The sequence below is a fragment of the Diceros bicornis genome, chromosome 4 (assembly GCF_020826845.1).
Source record: "Diceros bicornis minor isolate mBicDic1 chromosome 4, mDicBic1.mat.cur, whole genome shotgun sequence".
Lineage (NCBI taxonomy): Eukaryota > Metazoa > Chordata > Mammalia > Perissodactyla > Rhinocerotidae > Diceros > Diceros bicornis.
Genome location: NC_080743.1, coordinates 65291946 through 65309720, shown reverse-complemented (window position 1 = coordinate 65309720; position 17775 = coordinate 65291946). Strand labels below are relative to the sequence as shown.

General features: G+C 42.5%; 1 long non-coding RNA gene across 1 annotated transcript; it reads right to left on the bottom strand.

Annotated features, from left to right (window-relative positions):
• Positions 1–711: 711 nt before the first annotated feature.
• On the bottom strand, positions 712–17298 carry LOC131404661 (uncharacterized). Its single transcript, XR_009219824.1, has 3 exons — positions 17034–17298; positions 1181–1308; positions 712–1009 (listed from the first exon to the last, which is right to left on the bottom strand). It is a non-coding gene; the product is annotated as an uncharacterized LOC131404661 (long non-coding RNA).
• Between the last annotated feature and the right edge of the window lie 477 nt (positions 17299–17775).

Sequence of the window (17775 nt, the reverse complement as noted above, 5' to 3'; positions counted from 1 at the left end):
AAAGGAACTTTGATACCAAAATCATACAAAAACAAGAAAAGAAAATTATAGAACAGTATCTTATGAACATAGTTGCAAAGATCCTAAATGAAACATTAACAAATCAAATTCATCAGTGTATAAAAATACACCACAACCAAATGTCACTGATCCCAGAAATGTGAGAGTGGCCCAACATTATAAAAATTTATCAGTGTAATCTATCACATTGACTAAAGGCAAAAAAAACCTATGATCACCTCAGAAGATATAATAAAAACTTTGATAAAATTCAGTCCTCACTAATAATTTCAAAAATTTGTAGGACACTACAGTAAACATTATACTTAAATGCTGAGCCTTTAGAAGCAATACTGTCAAAGTCAGGAGTAAGGCAAGAACTTCTCCAGTCGCTGCTACTATTTGTTAATTAACTGGTGACTTGGCCAAAGCCACGAGTTAAGAAAAATAGTAAGATGTGTGTGGATTAGAAAAGGTGAGACAAATTACCATTATTTTCAGATCACGTTATTGCTGACATAGGAAATCTAAAAGAATCTGCAGACAAACTGTGAGAACTAATAAGAGCATGAGCCAGGACTCCAGCAAACAACCGTAACTGTCCACAAGATATTTTTCTAACTTGGCTCACAGGTTGACACTTGTTTATTAATCTTGACCTAGTTCAATTAAGAGCCAGAGAAATATTTTCTCCAAGGTTACACAGCATTTTATTAGCAGAGCCGGGATAGGAACACATATTGTGACTTCAAATCCAGTGATTTTTCCATTACGAAGTATCACTCATTTGTAAACCAAATGCGGCAATGGTAGAAACAGTAGTTTGGAAATGTTGTGATTTTGATTCCTGATATTCTTGGCAAACAGAATGAAGTTGGAAAGGAGGTATTTTGTAGAAAATGACCCAGCAGTAGTTTTGGAGCAGATGTTTCATCCTCATTCAAACAGTTTCCCTTTTGTGCTTCATGTCGTGGCTTTCCTTGCCCTAGAAATGACCAAGCCAAAGTTTCTGGAAAGATATAGAAGGAAACTATCTTAAGATGGGAAGGGGCCTGGATGAGGGGGAATGAGATCAGTGAAAATTCCTGGGGCACCCCATCAGATACACTTGGAAAGAGGAACCAAAAAAGAAAGCCTCTGCTGTAACAGAAAATAATTGCCCTTGCAAAAGAAAACTTACCGGCAGCATTTGTAATTAACCATTTCCCACTTCTTGAGTCATTTTGGCCCAGGAAACTCCATTCTCTCCGTTCCCTCTTATCCAAGGCTTTTCATTCTCCCTTGCTCAATGTTGCAAATCTCTCCAATCTATTAAATATTGAAAAGTATCCAGGTTCAGTCTTTAGACATTCATTTCTCTATCTAATCCAATTCCTAGTCAATCTCATTCAGTCCCTTGGTTTGAAATACCCAATTTTATTTCCAACTCTGACCTCTTTCCTGAATTCCAGTCTTATATATCCAGCCACCTACTCAGCAACTCCATTTGAATGTCTAACAGGCACCTTAAACTTCATGTGTGCCAAATCAAACTCTTGCAACTGTAGGGGTTCAGAATGAGTTGCCCCAAGATGTCCCACTTTGGCACGCAGATTATTTCAAGCTGAAAACAGTCAAGGCCCAAAAGACAAAGGAAGAAACTCGGACCTTCCCCTTAACTGCCTAAAAGAATTTAGGTAGAGGACCTGTTCCAGGAAGGGAGCTATTACCATAAAGAACTACAGGTGTGGCAGACAGGGAGCAACCTAGCAAAGTCTGTTAAAATTCTTCTCTGTATTCCATTGTTTCTGTAAGGCCCAGCAAACATTTGTTTACCAAACATTTGGTTTTTTCATATTCCTGCGAATTGCCTTCCTTCCCTTTGAAGTCCCAGACTCCTACCCCATTCTCCTTAACCCAGAATGACATATATGCCTCATTTTACCTGACTGTCTTTAGACTTTCTCATGTTTATGTGGATTCCCTACATGTACGTAATTAAATTTTTTTTTCCCTTGTTAAAGGGAAAAATGTCTGCCTTATGTCATTTAAATTATTTGACTAGCCAAAAGAATCTAGAAGGGTAGGGAGGAATTTCCCCTCTCCCTGACTCTTCCCTACCCTCTACCTCCTCCTCCACTTGTCTTCTTTATCTCAATAAATTATAGAACTAGTCATTAAGTTTTTCACACAAGAAAGTTATAATTATCTTTGACTCCACTTTCTCATATCCCATATCCCTTCATCAGCAAATTCTATTGGCTCCACTTTGGAAAATGCCCAGAACCCACCAACTTCTTAACACCTTTACCGACCTTCACCACTACTATCTCTTGCCTAGGCTATTGCAATGATTACCTCACTAATCTCCTTGCTTCTACTTTGGTCCCTATAATCTATTTTTCACAGGACACTAGAGTGATACTTTTAACACATAAATCAGATCATGTTATTCCTCTGCTTGCCAGTTGTTTATTGTATCAATTAGGATGGAATGCAAAGTCCTTTCCAGGGCTTCCAAGACCCTACATGGTGGGCTCTTGGCTACCTTCTGTCTTCTCCTAGCTCATTCCCCCTAGCTTGTTCCACATCTGTCACACTAACCACCTCACTGTTTCTGAATACCCCAAGCAGGCTCCCACCTCAGAGCCTTTGCACTAGAGGAAGGCTCTTCCCCCGGATATCCACATGGCTATCTCTTCCTTAAAAAGAGTTACTTAATATTACCTATTAGAGAGGGCTTCCTTGTCCTCTCAATAAAACATCACTCCTTGATCTTTTACTCTCTATACGCTTACCCTGCCTTATTTTTTTCCCCGTAGGATCTACCACACTAAAATTTAAGGACTATAAGAAGAGGGACTTTGTCTATTTTGTTCATCACTCTATTCTCATCAACTAGAATAGCGCCTGGTACATAGCAGATCCTCGTTACATGTGTTAAATGAATGAACGAGTGTCCTGAGCAATGAACGAGTGTCCTGAGAGATAAAAGTTGAGTAATTATGAACGATACCCAGCATTTCCTTCTTCCTATTTGGAGAGGAAAATTGGGAGCAGAAAAGCGGAGGGATTTCTCAGGACCTCAGAACTCCATCTTCTGTGAGATTGGTACAGTGCAGAGCAGAATGTGAGGAAAGATTCAGAAACCCTAGGGAGGTTAGAGAAAACTTATAAAAAACATAATGCCTCTATATTTCTAGGAGGAATTCTGTGTCATCTCACAGTGCAAAGTAGTTGTTGCTTTAAACCACGACAGTACTGTTACAACACATCTAATTTCTAAAATACCTTTTTCAATAGTTACTTCTTTTTCAAAACACCTATAATTAGAGTAGCTATACAAAAGTGGCCATAGGACAAGCATAGCAGTCACTTTTCTTATGATGTGATTGTGGATTCAATTGTCATTTAAATTTTTCCTTTGTAAAATATATAAGCTTGACATTAAAATATAAAATAGATAACTTTAAATTTCAAGCTAAAAAAGTATGGAACATTTTGATGCTTTTCTCACTAATATATATATATATATATTTTTTTTTTTTTGTGAGGAGATCAGCCCTGTGCTAACATCCGCCAATCCTCCTCTTTTTTTGCCGAGGAAGACGGCCCTGGGCTAACATCCGTGCCCATCCTCCTCCACTTTATATGGGTTGCCACCACAGCATGGCTCGCCAAGGCAGCACGTCGGTGCGCGCCCGGGATCCGAACCAGCGAACCCTGGGCCGCCGCAGCGGAGCGCGTGCACCCAACCGCTTGCGCCACCGGGCCGGCCCCTCTCACTAATATATTTTAATCATGATTTGATCAAATTTTTGACATCTTTAATAGAATGCTTCTTTCAACTTACTCTGAAATATTTATATTAGTTTTAAAATGTCCCTGGGAATGCACATAATTTTAATAATTAATTCTTTGAGACTTCATAAAAACCAGGGGCAGACCGTGGGAAAATTTGTTTCTTTTTTTTTTTTGGGGGGGGAGGAAGCGTGGCCATGAGCTAACATCCATTGCCAATCTTCCTCTTTTTGCTGAGAAAGATCAGCCCTGGGCTAACATCTGCGCCCATTGTCCTCTATTTTGTGTATGGGATGCCTCCACAGCGTGGCTTGATGAGTGGTGCAATTGTCCACGTCTGGGATCTGAACCTGTGAACCCCAAGCCGCCAAAGCAGAGCGTGCACGTGAGCTTAACAGCTATGCCACCTGACCAGCCCCCAAGTGTTACTTCTATTTATCGGCTGGTGGCTTCCCTGCAACTTAGCCACAGAGTCGACACTCCTGTTAGCAGAGCTACCCATTGAAACCTTCAAGCCCAGTGCCTGAAGCTGGTATCACATCTCTTTCCTCTGTGGGCACTGGTTCCCCTCCTGCCCACTCACGAGTTTGGGCTCTGCTGATTGTCATGTCCTGTTCAGATCAGCTGGCTATGAGTCTATGGCTGTGCTTTCCTAAAACTGCCCCCAGTTTCTACAAGTCACTTCTAATTGGCAGAGGTGAGAGAATCATTATTAGATCTCATATCTCTATTGCTCATTCCAGTTGTCATGCTCTTTCACTCACATTCTCTCTCTGGGTGCTGCCAATCACGTGTCATGTCCTTAGGGGAAGGGGATCCTAGGAAAAAGGGTTACCCCTTTCCTGTGCCCAGGACAGTGCCTGGTGTGACCAGACTCCTACACACTGACCCCGAACACCTAAAGATCTACCTCAAGTACTATGGTGGAGGCACTGGACCGAAACTCTGGTGCTCTTCATTTGTCATTAACACGACTTGTATCACCCACCATATTATGTGTTGAAAATATAATTGAAAGATATTTGTCTGCCTTCAAATAAACCATACTCTGCTGGAGGAAATATATACACAAGGCAACAGTTACAATGCAGAGGGCAAAGACTGTGACGAGTGAAGTTGAAGGGGCTATTGGGGCACAGAGTAGTTCTAATGGAGGGTCCGCCACTGCAAGTCATCTCACTTCCTGTGATTCATAGTTTCTTCACCTGTAAAATCAGAATAAAGCTGCCTTCTCTTGCCTACCTCATGGGTTGCTGTGGGGTCAAAACTGTAGAATGGATGCGAAAGCACTTTGTAACTCTAAAGGGCAATACGGTAGTGACTACAGGGCATATAGGGTGTCAGCGGGAGGGGACAGTCCTGTAATAGCTGTTCTGTGCGGGCTCCTGGAGGTTTCACTGAGTTTGGGAATTTATTCAGATATCTATAGCTCAGAGCTATCCTAGTTCAGTTTCACAACTTCTGAAATATGAAAAGTAGGACAGAGGAAAGGAAAGCAGAGGAGCCTTGGGTACCCCAGGTCTTGTGCCTGCAGCAATGGAACATCCTTCAATCCCAAAGGACTGGAAAGTAGAGTCCTTTCAGGTAGGGCTGGTCCCAGACCCTCTCTCTGCTGATCTTTCACACCAGTATCTCAGAACGTGATTCTTCTCTGGGTATAATCTCCATTTCTCCTGCTTTAACATACGATCATTTCCAGACTTGGTTGGAGGAGAAAACAATTACAAGGCTTCTCTTCATTCAACCCCTTTGAGAAGATGGGACAGAGGGGAGGAGGTGATGTAAGAAATGTCCAATGTGCTCATTGTCAACCCATTTACCCACAGATGGTCCATATTCCACATTACTCACAGCACCACCCCCGTGCTCACTCCTCCCCTCTGTCTGACTCCTGCCTCTCCTTCTCTTACTCTGACAGTATTGCCCAGTGAGTGGACAAGCACACAGATGCTCCAGCCACACTGCCTAGATTTGAGTCCTGGTTCTGTCCCTCCCTCTCAGTTTGGCCTTGGGCGAGTTGACTTCCATGCTCTATGCCTCAGTTCCGCATCTGGGAAACGGGGATGACCATAGTACTTAGTCCACAAGATTGTAAGTATTAAATGAGATAATCCACATTAAAATAGCATAGAGACCACCTCCCAGTAAGTTCTCAGTAAACATTAGCTATTATTTTAATTAATTCATTTAAAATAGCTTCTAAGCACTTATAAAGAGCCAGGCCTTGGGCCTTAGACATAAACAGATGGAGTCCTAGTCCCAGTCTTCATGTGAGGGACGCTGGTGAGCCACATGCCTGGCCTGTCTTTCCACTTGCCCTGTACTGTCCATGTGGATGTTCCAGTTCCTTCCCCACTGCAGAAAAGCCACCTGATCCCTTCTGGCAGGCCACAGCACCCCTAACTGATACTTCCTCTCAGATTCTCCAACTCTTTGCTGCCCTCTGCTGACACAGGTGTGTGTGCCATGTGCCAGGCTTGGGCAGGAGAGATGGGGGAGGTTGGTGGCGGGCTGAAGGGTGTGTGGGGGTTGACAACCATGGAGATGTCTACTACATTTAGTCTCCATTTTCACAAGGCTCATGCTATCAATTGTAAATTTTGACATTGTATTTTATACGGTCACACACTGCATAACATTTCAGTCAACAACGGACTACGTATACAATGGCGGTCCCATAAGATTAGTACCATACAGCCTAGGTGTGTAGTACGCTGTACCACCTAAGTTTGCCTAAGTAGACTCTATGATGTTCGCACAATGACGAAATCAACTAACGACATTTCTCAGAACATATTGCCACCTTTAAGCGATGTGTGATTGTATAATGTAAGTCTTTCTCAAAAAAAAAAAAAGAGCTTGGAAGAAGCTCAACATTTGTCAATTGCTTAGCAGCTGTGCAAATTAGTACAAAAAGATTTTAAAAATATTTTGGGAGCTGTTTTGTGGAAATTAAGGGTGGTTTTTATAGAAAACACTATATTTTTATGTAAAGAAGACAGGCAATGTGAACACATTAAGATGAAAGTCACATCCAATTAATACTAAAAATTCAAAGCATGCTGGAGGAGCCTACCACCACATGCCCCTGACAAGCTGTGACCAACTCTGATCTCACGTAAGCAGTCAGTGTTGACTCCACGGCTAAACTGCGCAACTAAATGCAGAGTTACTGTTAGTGAAAACTCACAAAAAGAACACACAGGTATTGGGGACTACTGAGTGTATAGAAAAATCCAGTCTTAGAAGAAACAAGGACTGACATCAGCAAGATGGTGGTATAGGAATTTCCAGCACCCACCCTCTCCCAGAAACATCAATTTCAATAACTATCCAGGCACGAAAATACCTTCACGAAAGCTAAGGATTCCAGGTGAAGGATTATAGTACCTTGGTGAAGCACAGAAATAAGAAAAGATGCATTGAAAAGGGTAGGAAAGTTAGATTCACTTACCTCCATCACCCCTTCCCCAAGCCCAAGCAGCCCAGCGTGGACAGAGACACTCTGCTTCACAGAGAAGGAGAATGAAGTGAGCACCTGATATCATTGTGGACCCCAGCACTGGCTTGTCCCAGCACCAGGCCAACTCCCATAGCGCTAGGTAGCTCCCAGTGGGCTCCCTTGAATTCAGGCCCTTGGCCCACTCTGGTGCCTGCTGGCTCCTGCAACCCTAGGTGGCTCCCATGACACCAGGCTCCTGACAGCCTCCTGAAAACCCAGGCTTCTGGCCGACCACAGTGCCAGCCAATTCCCACGGCCCTGAGTAGCTACTGAGGCCCCAGGCTCCCAATCAGCCCCTGTGAACCCTGGCTCCTGGTGGGCTACCATGAAACCAGCACCAGGTCAGCTACCATGGACCCAGGTTTTCAACCACTCCAGCACCAGGTTAGCTCCTGCAGCCCTAGGCAGTTTCCATGGTTCCAGGCTCCCAGAGGGCTCCTGGCAGGCTCTCACGAGCCCAAGCCCCCAGCACCATCCAGATCCCGTGGCCCTAGGTGGCTCCCATGGCACCAGCTAGTTCCAGTGGCCCCAGGCAGATCCCATGACACCAGGATTCTGGCCAGACTCCAGTGACTCCAGGCTCTTGGCCTATCCTAGAGCAGGCCAGCTCCCCTGGCCCCAGGTGGCTCTATGGCCTCAGACTCCCAACCTGCTCCCATGAACTTAGGCTCCAGGCAGGTTTGTGTGAACCCAGGCTCCCAGCTGGGCCCAGAACCAGGCATATTACTGCAACTCCAGGCCCCTGGCCCACTCCAGTGCCAAGCCCACCCCCGAAGACCTAGACTTCAGACAAGCTCCTGCAGATCCAAGATCCTGGCCTGCTCTAGTGCCAGACGAGTTCCCTCAGAACAAACCATCAGGCCAGCTCCTGAGGCCTCAGGTTATAGACCAACTCCCACGGCCCCAGGCTCAAGTCTCGCCCTAGCTCCAAGCCAATCCTCACAGTCCCAGCCTCCAGGATGGCTCCCTCAAAACCAGATTCCTGGCTCACCCCAGCACCTGACTGGTACCCACGGACCCAGATGCCAGGCCCATCACAGTGGTCCCCAGCACCTGGTTGGCCCCTGTGGTCCCAGGATCCCAGTCTGCCCATGGGGACCCAGGTCCCAGTCTCATCGCCACAGACTCATGCACCAGGCCTAACCAGTGAACCCAGGCTCCAGGCCTGACCCATGAACCCAGGCACCAGTGTACCCAAGCACCAGGCCTGCCTACCTGCTGACCCAGGCACCAGACTTGCCAGTCCAAGGATTCCAGCAGCAGGGCCACCCATCATCTCTGGACAGGCTGACTGGTGAAGGGCTTTGCCTGCTGAAGCCAATATTGAAAGACTGGGAGAGATGCCTAATTTCTCAAATGTGCAGACACCAATGCAAGGCCACAAGGATATGAATAATCCAGGGAACATGACACCACCAAAGGAAACTAATAAAGTTCCAATGGCTGACCCTAAAGAAATGGAGATTTATGAACTGTCTGACAAAGAATTCAGAATAATCTTCTTTAAGAAATTCAGTGAACTATAAGAAAACACAGATAGACAACTAAATGAAATTAGGAAAACAATGCATGAACAAAATGAGAAGGTCAACAAAGAAATAAAAACCATTAAAAAAAACAAATAAATAGAAATCCTAGAATTGGAGAATACAATAACTAAACTGAAGAATTCAATAGAGAGCTTCAATAACAGACTTAACTAAACAGAAGAAAGAATTAGTGAACTAGAATATAGGTCATTTGAATCATTCTGTCAGAGGAAAACAAAGAAAAAATAATTAAAAAGAGTGAAGAAAACCTACGTGAATTATGGGATACCATTAAAAGAAACAATCTATGCCTTATTGGAGACCAGAAGGAGAAGAGAGGGAGAAAGAGGCAGAAAGCTTATTTAAAGAAGTAACGGGGGGCCAGCCTGGTGGCATAGTGGTTAAGTTCACACACTCCGCCTCAGTAGCCCAGGGTTCACAGGTTCAGATCCCAGGCACAGACCTACACACCTCTTTTCAAGCCATGCTGTGGCAGGCATCCCACATATAAAATAGAGGAAGATGGGCACAGATGTTAGCTCAGACCCAATCTTCCTCAGCAAAAAGAGGACAATGGGCAATGGATGTTAGCTCATGGCCAATCTTCCTCACCAAAGAAAACATGTTAAAAAAAAAAAAAAAAAAAAAAAAAGAAGTAACGGCTGAGAACTTCCCAAATCTGAGGATAGATTTTGACATCCAAGTTCATGAAGCTAATAGATCACGGTCCTGTTGGCCATTTGTATGTCTTCTTTGGAAAAATGTCTTTTCATGTTGTCTGCCCATTTTTTAATCAGATTATTTGTTTTTTTGCTATTAAGTTGTATGAGTTTCTTATAGATTTTGGATATTAACCCCTTACCAGATAGATGGTTTACAAATAATTTCTTCTATTCAGTAGGCTGCCTTTTCAATTAGTTGATTGTGTCTTTTGCTGTGCAGGAGCTTTTTAGTTTGTTGTAGCACGACTTGTTTATTTTTGCTCTTGTTGCTTGTGCTATTGGTGTCATATCCAATAAATCATCACCAAGACCAATTTCAAAAGGTTTTCCCTTTGTTTTCTTCTGGGAGTTTTACAGTTTCAGGTCTTAATTTAAGTCTTTAATCAATTTTGAGTTAATTTTTGTGAGTTGTTAAGATACGAGACCAATTTCCTTCTTTTGCATGTGAATAACCAATTTTCCCAACACGATTTATTGAAGAGACTATCCTTTCCCCATTGAGTGTTCTTGGCTCCTTTGTCAAATATTGGTTGACCATATACTCATGCATTTATTTCTGGGCTCTCAATTCTATCCCACTAGTGTATGTGTCTGTTTTTATGCCAGTACCATACTGTTTTGATTACCATAGCTTTGTAATAAAGTTTGAAATCAGGATGTGTGATGCCTCCAGCTTTGTCCTCCTTTCTCTATGGCTTGCTATGGCTTAGAAAATTGGTAAGGATTGCTATGGCTATTCATGGTCTTTTGTGGTTCCATGTAAATTTTTCTCTTTCTGTGAAAAATGCCACTGGCATTTTGATAAGGATTTCATTGACTCCATGGATGGCTTTGGGTAGTATGGACACTTTAAGAATGTTAATTCTTCCAATCCACAAACAAGGAATATCTTTCTATTTATTTATGTCTTCTTCAATTTTTTTCATCAATGTTTTGTAATTTTCAGTATACAGATCTTTGCCTCTGTGATATTGTGATTTATAATAAGAAATATATATTTGGTCTTCATCCACTGTTCCTGGCTCACAGCTCCTCAAATCCGTGGAATTTCCTAAGTGTTGAGAGTGATAAAGGTGTCTTTTGTTGTTAATGAGTTAACTTTTGGAAAGCACCTGAGGATGGAGGCTGGTTGACAGTGGAGCCAACCATGTGATTAGATGGTTGGAACTTTCAGTTCCCACCCCCTGACTTCCAGGGAGGAAAGGGGGCAGAAGATTGAGTTCAATCGCTAATGGCCAATGATTTAATCAATCATGCTTATGTAATGAAGCCTTCATAAAAACCCCAAAGGACGGGGTTCAGGGAGCTTCTGGGTTGGTGAACATGTGGAGATGTGGGGAGAGTGGTACACCTAGAGAGGGCATGGAAGCTCTGTTCATGGTAGTCTCTTATGATGCTTTGTATTTCTGTGGTGTCAGTTGTAATGTCTCCTCTTTCATTTCTGTTTTTATTTGTTTGAATCTTCTCTCTTTTTTCTTATTCCAAATGAAAGTTTGTCAATTTTGTTTATCTTTAAGTGAGATGGCATGTTTACTGGAACATGCAAGAAATTTACCTCTTGGGAATATAAATACATGGTCAGAATTATAAACAGTTCTACTCAAATAATGGGAGCAGCAGAGTGTGACTAAGAGAATAGTGTGATAACGGTGAATGCAATTTAATTCCTTTTAGTACATTCACAGAAAAGTAGAGACCATTGTTTTAACCCCTTTGTCATGAACTCCCCCTTCTGATGATTGAGGATGCCTGCAATTCTGGAAGATACAAAGGGGAAGAAGGTGTTGGTACCTCTGTGTATACTTCATTAACCTCCAGAAAGGATCTGCAAAGGTTAGCTAACGGTGAAGTTCGAGGGAAGTCCCTAAGAACTCCCTAACTTCTGACCCTAATTGCAAGTTCAAGGACATCCCAAAACTACACTTAATTTTGATAATTCACTAGAAGGACTCATAGAATTCACTAAAAGTTGTAATACGCATGGTTATGCTTTATTACAGGGGAAGGATACAGATTAAAATCCACCAGGGGAAGAGACACATTGGGGCAGAGTCCAGGAGGGTTTCAAACATGGAGCTTCCAGTTGTCCTCTTCCCATGGAGTCATGGACAGCATTAACTCTTTCTGGCAATGATGTGTGACAATATTCATGGAGCATTGCCAATCAAGGAAGCTTACCCAAGTCTTGGTGTAGAGTCAGTTTTGAGGTTTCATCATTTAGGCACCCATACAGCTGATCTCAATTTTCAGCCTTTCAGGAGGTTGAGCTGATATGTATGATGAAAAGCCCCCACCCTAAATCACATTTTTTATGTGGCTCAAATCCCCTACCCTAAATCACATTCTTATTATCTGGCTGGTGCAAGTCCCCTGGCAAACAAAGACACTCGCATTATGCTTGATACTCCAAGGGTCTAGAGATTACCTCCCAGACTTGGAAGGAAACCATCCCTGGGTTGGCATACTTGTTAGAGATAAAGCTGGATAGACCAGACAAGAGTGAGAGCTGCCTTGAGACTCACTCTCCTGTGAGGGAGCAATACGTCCAGGAGGTAAACAGTGGTGATTTCCACAGTTAGATGGCTTGGTAGGGGAGCACCACCAGCAAGAGTAGGCCTGTAATTTTTACTTTCTACCTCAAAAATGTCATAAAAGACTTCAATAATATCTGTAGAATTGAGGAGGATGGAGATTATGACCCAAGAATTCTATAGCCATTCCAAGTTGTCATTTTATACACGTGAAAAAAGAGGAACATTCTTAGATGTACAAAAAATATACCATTCTTGTGAAGTTGTAGTTGTTAGGGCACTAACTGAATGAGCTAAATTCACTGCATATTTAGATTGGTATGCCAATTTCCTATATTGATATCAACTTTCTCTTCTTGATATTAGAAAAATTCCCTCATGAATAATATGATGGGGTATAAATGAAGCCACAGAAAACACAGTGCATCATTCAGGGACCAGATATGAGAAGAAAAAGGATGAAGGACACAATTTGGGGAAATACCAGTAATAAGAATGAATACAGGAAATAGAATCAGAGAGGTAGAAGAAAAGCAGAAGTGGTGTCGTGGAGAAAAGAGTACATAAAGTTCTATGGAAGGAGTGATCAATAGGTCAGATGTTGAGGAGAGGCCCAGGAAGACGAGGGCTAAAAATGGCCATTGGATTTGGCACCAGAAAATCATAGTTTCAGGGACTTGGGGAGAGCAGAGGCCTGTCTTCTTTGGATTCAGAACTGGATAGGAGACGAGGAAACAGAGGCAGTGATTGCAGACTCTTCATTTTTTTTTTTTTTTTTTGCTGAGGAAGACTGGCCCTGGGCTAACATCCGTGCCCATCTTCCTCTACTTTATATGGGACGCCACCACAGCATGGCTTAACAAGCTGTGCGTCTGTGCGCACTCAGGATCTGAACCTGCAAACCCCAGGCTGTCGAGGCAGAGAGTGCGCACTTAACCGCTTGCACCACTGGGCCGGCACCCTGTGGAATCTTCTTTCAAAGAACCAGATTTCTAAAGGGAGGAAAGAAGGAGAATGCAGACTCAAGAAGAGTTTTGTTTCGTTTGAAAAATGAGAGAAGTATCACCACAACCCTGTGATATAGATATTATTATTATGCCCATTTGTGAAATACGAAATCGGGGATCAGAGAAGTGAAGTCCTTAGTCCAAGGTCTCATATGTGCTCCACAAAATAGCACTCAGAGCATCTACTATTTTCTTCTTGCTCTGCTCTGGCTTACTGCTGATGCCTAATGTCATGATTGTTGCTGCTTGACAGTATCACCTACCAAAGACACCACTACCACTGCCAGTAACAACCAATGTCTATGCCAAAGTCTTATGTCCGGAGCATTAATGTTTGAGTCCAGGGTATTTTTTCTTGAAACTCTTAGTATTATTTTTCATAGATGCCAGATATCTGGGAACAATAAACGTATTGCAGGAAAGAAAAATGGTGAGAGAAAACTGAGCATTCTTATCGCTACCACTACAGACAGACACTACTCTTTCTGAGACAGGTGGAAGCAAGGTTAAGGTGGCATACATAAATTCATTTTTCTGTGGGGCATGCAGTTGACTAATTTTCATGATTGAGGGCCTCAATCATATCTGCGGGGTAGGCAAGATCATCAACTTAGAAAGGGAGATGAGATGTGATGGACTACTTGAGGAGGGTGTGAAGGTTTGCAATAGTCTCTGAGGATAAGGGACAAGTAAAAGCATTATTGGCAACACTGAAGAGAGTGAGGCTGAGGCCAGACACCGTATGTCTGGTGTGATGACAGTCAACAACACTCAAACCTGTAGTCTCCATCACTGCCTCCTTGTCCTGCCTACATATTTCCTACTCAATCTTCTACAACATAGCTTTAGCTCCCACTGGACAATGGGATTTACCTTCTCCAAGGTCTTGCACAATCTCCTAAGCAGCCTGGAGTGATATAAACACACTTGAATCGAATTCCAACTTCATTTCTTACTAGTTATTTAAATGTGACTATCTTGACTTTTCTGATCCTTGGTGTCTTCATCTGTAAAACGAGGACAATAATGCCTACCTCCTAGAGTCCCTTTGAGGAATAAATGAGATAATATAGGTCAAGCCCCTTGTCCAAAGTCTGGCTCATGTGCTTATTAGACAGTAGTTCTTTTCCCCCAACTTTGCCATATCCTGTAATTTTTCCTCAGTCTTCCTTACCTTCCACCTTTTGGGAATAAACTAATGATATTATTTTGCAATTTAATTGTTCAGCATTCAGAACACGTTTTCCTATAGAATGTTGTAAACCACGTTAGACCATATCATCCGATTTCCTATTCTCAGAAGGGCATTGGATGTGTATATTGTGCATGTACTCGATGCTAATGTATTGTCCCATTTTTAATTCAGGGACATGCAATGGGCTGGAACATGGGAGCAAATTGATTCTGAAAGGTTTTCAGGTTTGTCAAGTTTGGGAGAATGTAGTCAAAGAATACTCTCATACAGTCGATTACCAAATAGTCACAATTTACCATCCATGCCGGAGAAAAGATATTGTCACATCTGGCCACATCCACAGGCTGAGGATTTTCCAAATGTCATCCGGGCTTTTGCTATATTAAAGGTGTTCATCAGGCAGGAGGAGACATAAAACTATATTTGTTCTTCCAGTTACAAAAAGTGACCTGAATAAACACAAGTTGAATAAATAACCATCTACACATGTAAATACACAAATGGTGATCAGATTACCAGAATAGATCGGAGGACTTATCCAGTCAGAACAGAAGGGAAGTAAAGAGTGAGCCAAGAAGAGAAAGATGGCCAAGACATTTTGGAGAAGGGTATCTTCTAAGCAAGACCATTAAGGTCCAGATGGCATTCTCAATACATGGGAGGAAAAGATCAATGGGGTGTGAGTGGGAAAAACCCACTCTTCCTCCTGTGTGTTACTCCTTTACTCTCACACTACTACCACACTCACAACTCTTCTGACACCAGATATGTGGTGGGGGTGGGGGTTTCCCACATCAAGCAATTCTCTGTAACACCAGCTGGGTGTTTCACAATTCAATTCAGCTCTGACGCTAACCATAGTTAGTGCAGGCCCCACAGGTTAAAGGCTCAGTCCCACGAGACTGCCCCATACTTCAGAAGCCAACTGCAAGTCGCAGATCCTCAAGTTACCCACAACTTCTGCCAAATTGGAGGTTCCCGTGACCACCCTCCTCCCCCCCGCCTTGGATTTATTTGCTAGAACAGCTCACAGAACTCAAGGAAACACTTGTATTTACCTTATAAAGAATATGATAAAAAGATACATATAAAAACAAAGGTAAATCTGTGAGGTGATGGATATGTTAATTAACTCAATTGTGGAAATGCTTTCACAATGTATATGTGTATCAAATCATCACCTTGTACACTTTAAATATATTACGATTTTATTTGTCAATTAAACCTCAATACAGTTGAAAAACAGAAAATGGAAAATAATTAAAAATTGAGTTCCAAATAAAGAATTTACTCATCAAAAAAAAAATAGCCAGATAAAAAGATACATAGGGCAAGGTTTGGGAGGGTCCCAAGAGCAGGAGCTTCTGTCCTCATGGAGTTGGGGTATGTCACACTCCTGGTACGTGGATGTGTTCACCAACCTGGAAGCTCCCTGAACTCCATACTGTTAGGACTTTTATGGAGCCTTCATCACCTAGGCACGATCAATTTTAACTCCATTTTCCACCCCTCTCTTCTCTCTGGAGAATGGGGGATGAGGCTGAAAATTCCAAGTTTCTAATCATAGCTTGGTCTTCCTGGTGACCAGCCCCCATCCAGGAGCCCAACAAGAGTCACCTCATTAGAGCAAAAGACACTTCAATCACCCAGGACATTCCAAGGGTTTTAGGAGCTCTGTGTCAGGAGCCAGCGTCAAAGACCAAATATTAGAACAAAAGTTGCTCCTAGCACTTTATCGCCTAGGAAATTGCAAGGGTTTTAGGAGCTCTGTGCTAGGAACTGAGGTCAAAAACCAAATGTTAGAATGAAAGATGCTCCTATCACCCCCATTTACAAGGATTTTAGGAGCCCTTTGTCTGGAACCAGTTGCAGATATCTCTCTCTCTCTCTCTCTCCTCTCTCTCTCTCTCTCTCTCTCTCTCTCTCTCTCTCACTTTTTCTCTCTCATTATTTCACGGGGTGTTTGCCTCAGTTCAGGCTTATTTATATTTCATCTGATAAGGCATCACCACACTCTGGCTAACATGACTCAGTCGGTGTCTGGGGCTCTGAACCAATGCACACTGAATCCTTAGAATAAATTGGTAGGCCCCCAGTGGGGAAGGGTTGCTGTGAGTTTCTTCCAGCCACACTGAGTTCTACTGGGGAACTCACATCACTACTTGGGCTGGTGCCTGGACAGATCCATGGGATCCACTTCAGCTGGGCCCAAAACACCCTTGGAGCCACTTTCAGTTAGTTTGCAAACGTTTCATGAGTCAACTTTAATTTTGATAAAATAAAATAAAAAGAACAGAATTCTCAGTCTCCACAATGATAAAAGGGACTCACAGCTTGAGTGATGCCCTTTAGATATTGTCACTGGAAGGTTCCAGATTGCCTTGTTCTGGTGTCCAATATGTTTGATTTGGGAGGGCATCTTTGGGCTTAAGGAAGAGGAGAAGATAAAAAAAAAAATGTTTCCCTACATAAAGAGATCTTGGTGCCAAGTGGCTGACGTGTGTCAACATTAGGGAGTGGCTCCTCTTTGGAACCAAGAGTTCTTTCAAACAACTAGAAGGGAAAGTTGTTTTCCTCCATTTCAATCTGATTCTGACACTTTCTATTAGTGACATTTTCACCTCTCCCCACAAAATAATGAAGCATTCTAACAACATCACTTTAAAAGAACTTAAAACAAAACTCTGCATTTTTATAAAACCTGATGAAAAATGGAATTTCAAACAGTGCAGCCACAAAAGTATCTGTGTATCAAAACCACGTGTACCTCATGTAAGAGCTCCAGCCTCTTCAGCCTTTCCTGCCTGGTCAGTTTGGACTCTCTTTTTTTTGCAGGGTTTTTCCAATCTTGCCAGCATCAGCTTTCTCCTTTTCCCCTTCGTGTATCTTCTCTCCTTTCTTTGCAAGTGCCTTTTTAGGTTTGGTTTCTAGCTTTGCAGGAGAGGGTTTAGCAGATGAGCTGTGGTCCTTCTCAGCGGTCTGTCTTGACTTTATCACCTTTAGCATCCCATGAACCTTGCTCTTGGGCATGGTGGCGGTGGTGGTAGGACATAAACGCTGGGTGGGGCTGAGTGGTGGATGACAGGCTTTGGCCAGTCCAGAAGTTGCTCTTGCCTCTTTCTCTTCACACTGTTCACCACTTTTTTTTGGTAAAGTTTAGACTTCCTGTACCCACTTGTTCACTTCTCATTTATTTTTCAACTCAATGCAAACTAAGATTTTTCTCACAAATCATTTGAAATTGATGATTTATTAAATCCAATGGAGACTTACTCTTTTTGAATACATAGTAACAGATAAGAATAGGAAAAGAGAATAAGAAGGCTTATTGTAAAAAAATCAAATAATAAAGGGTAAAAGCTTTACTCAAACTTTCCACCTTGTCCCTGAGTTAGGCATGAGTTTCCAGTTTTATGTAAATTATTTCAGATCTTTTTATATGCATACAAACCATATTATGCACAACCCTCCCCACAAGCACAGATTTTAACAAAAATAGGAGTCTATCA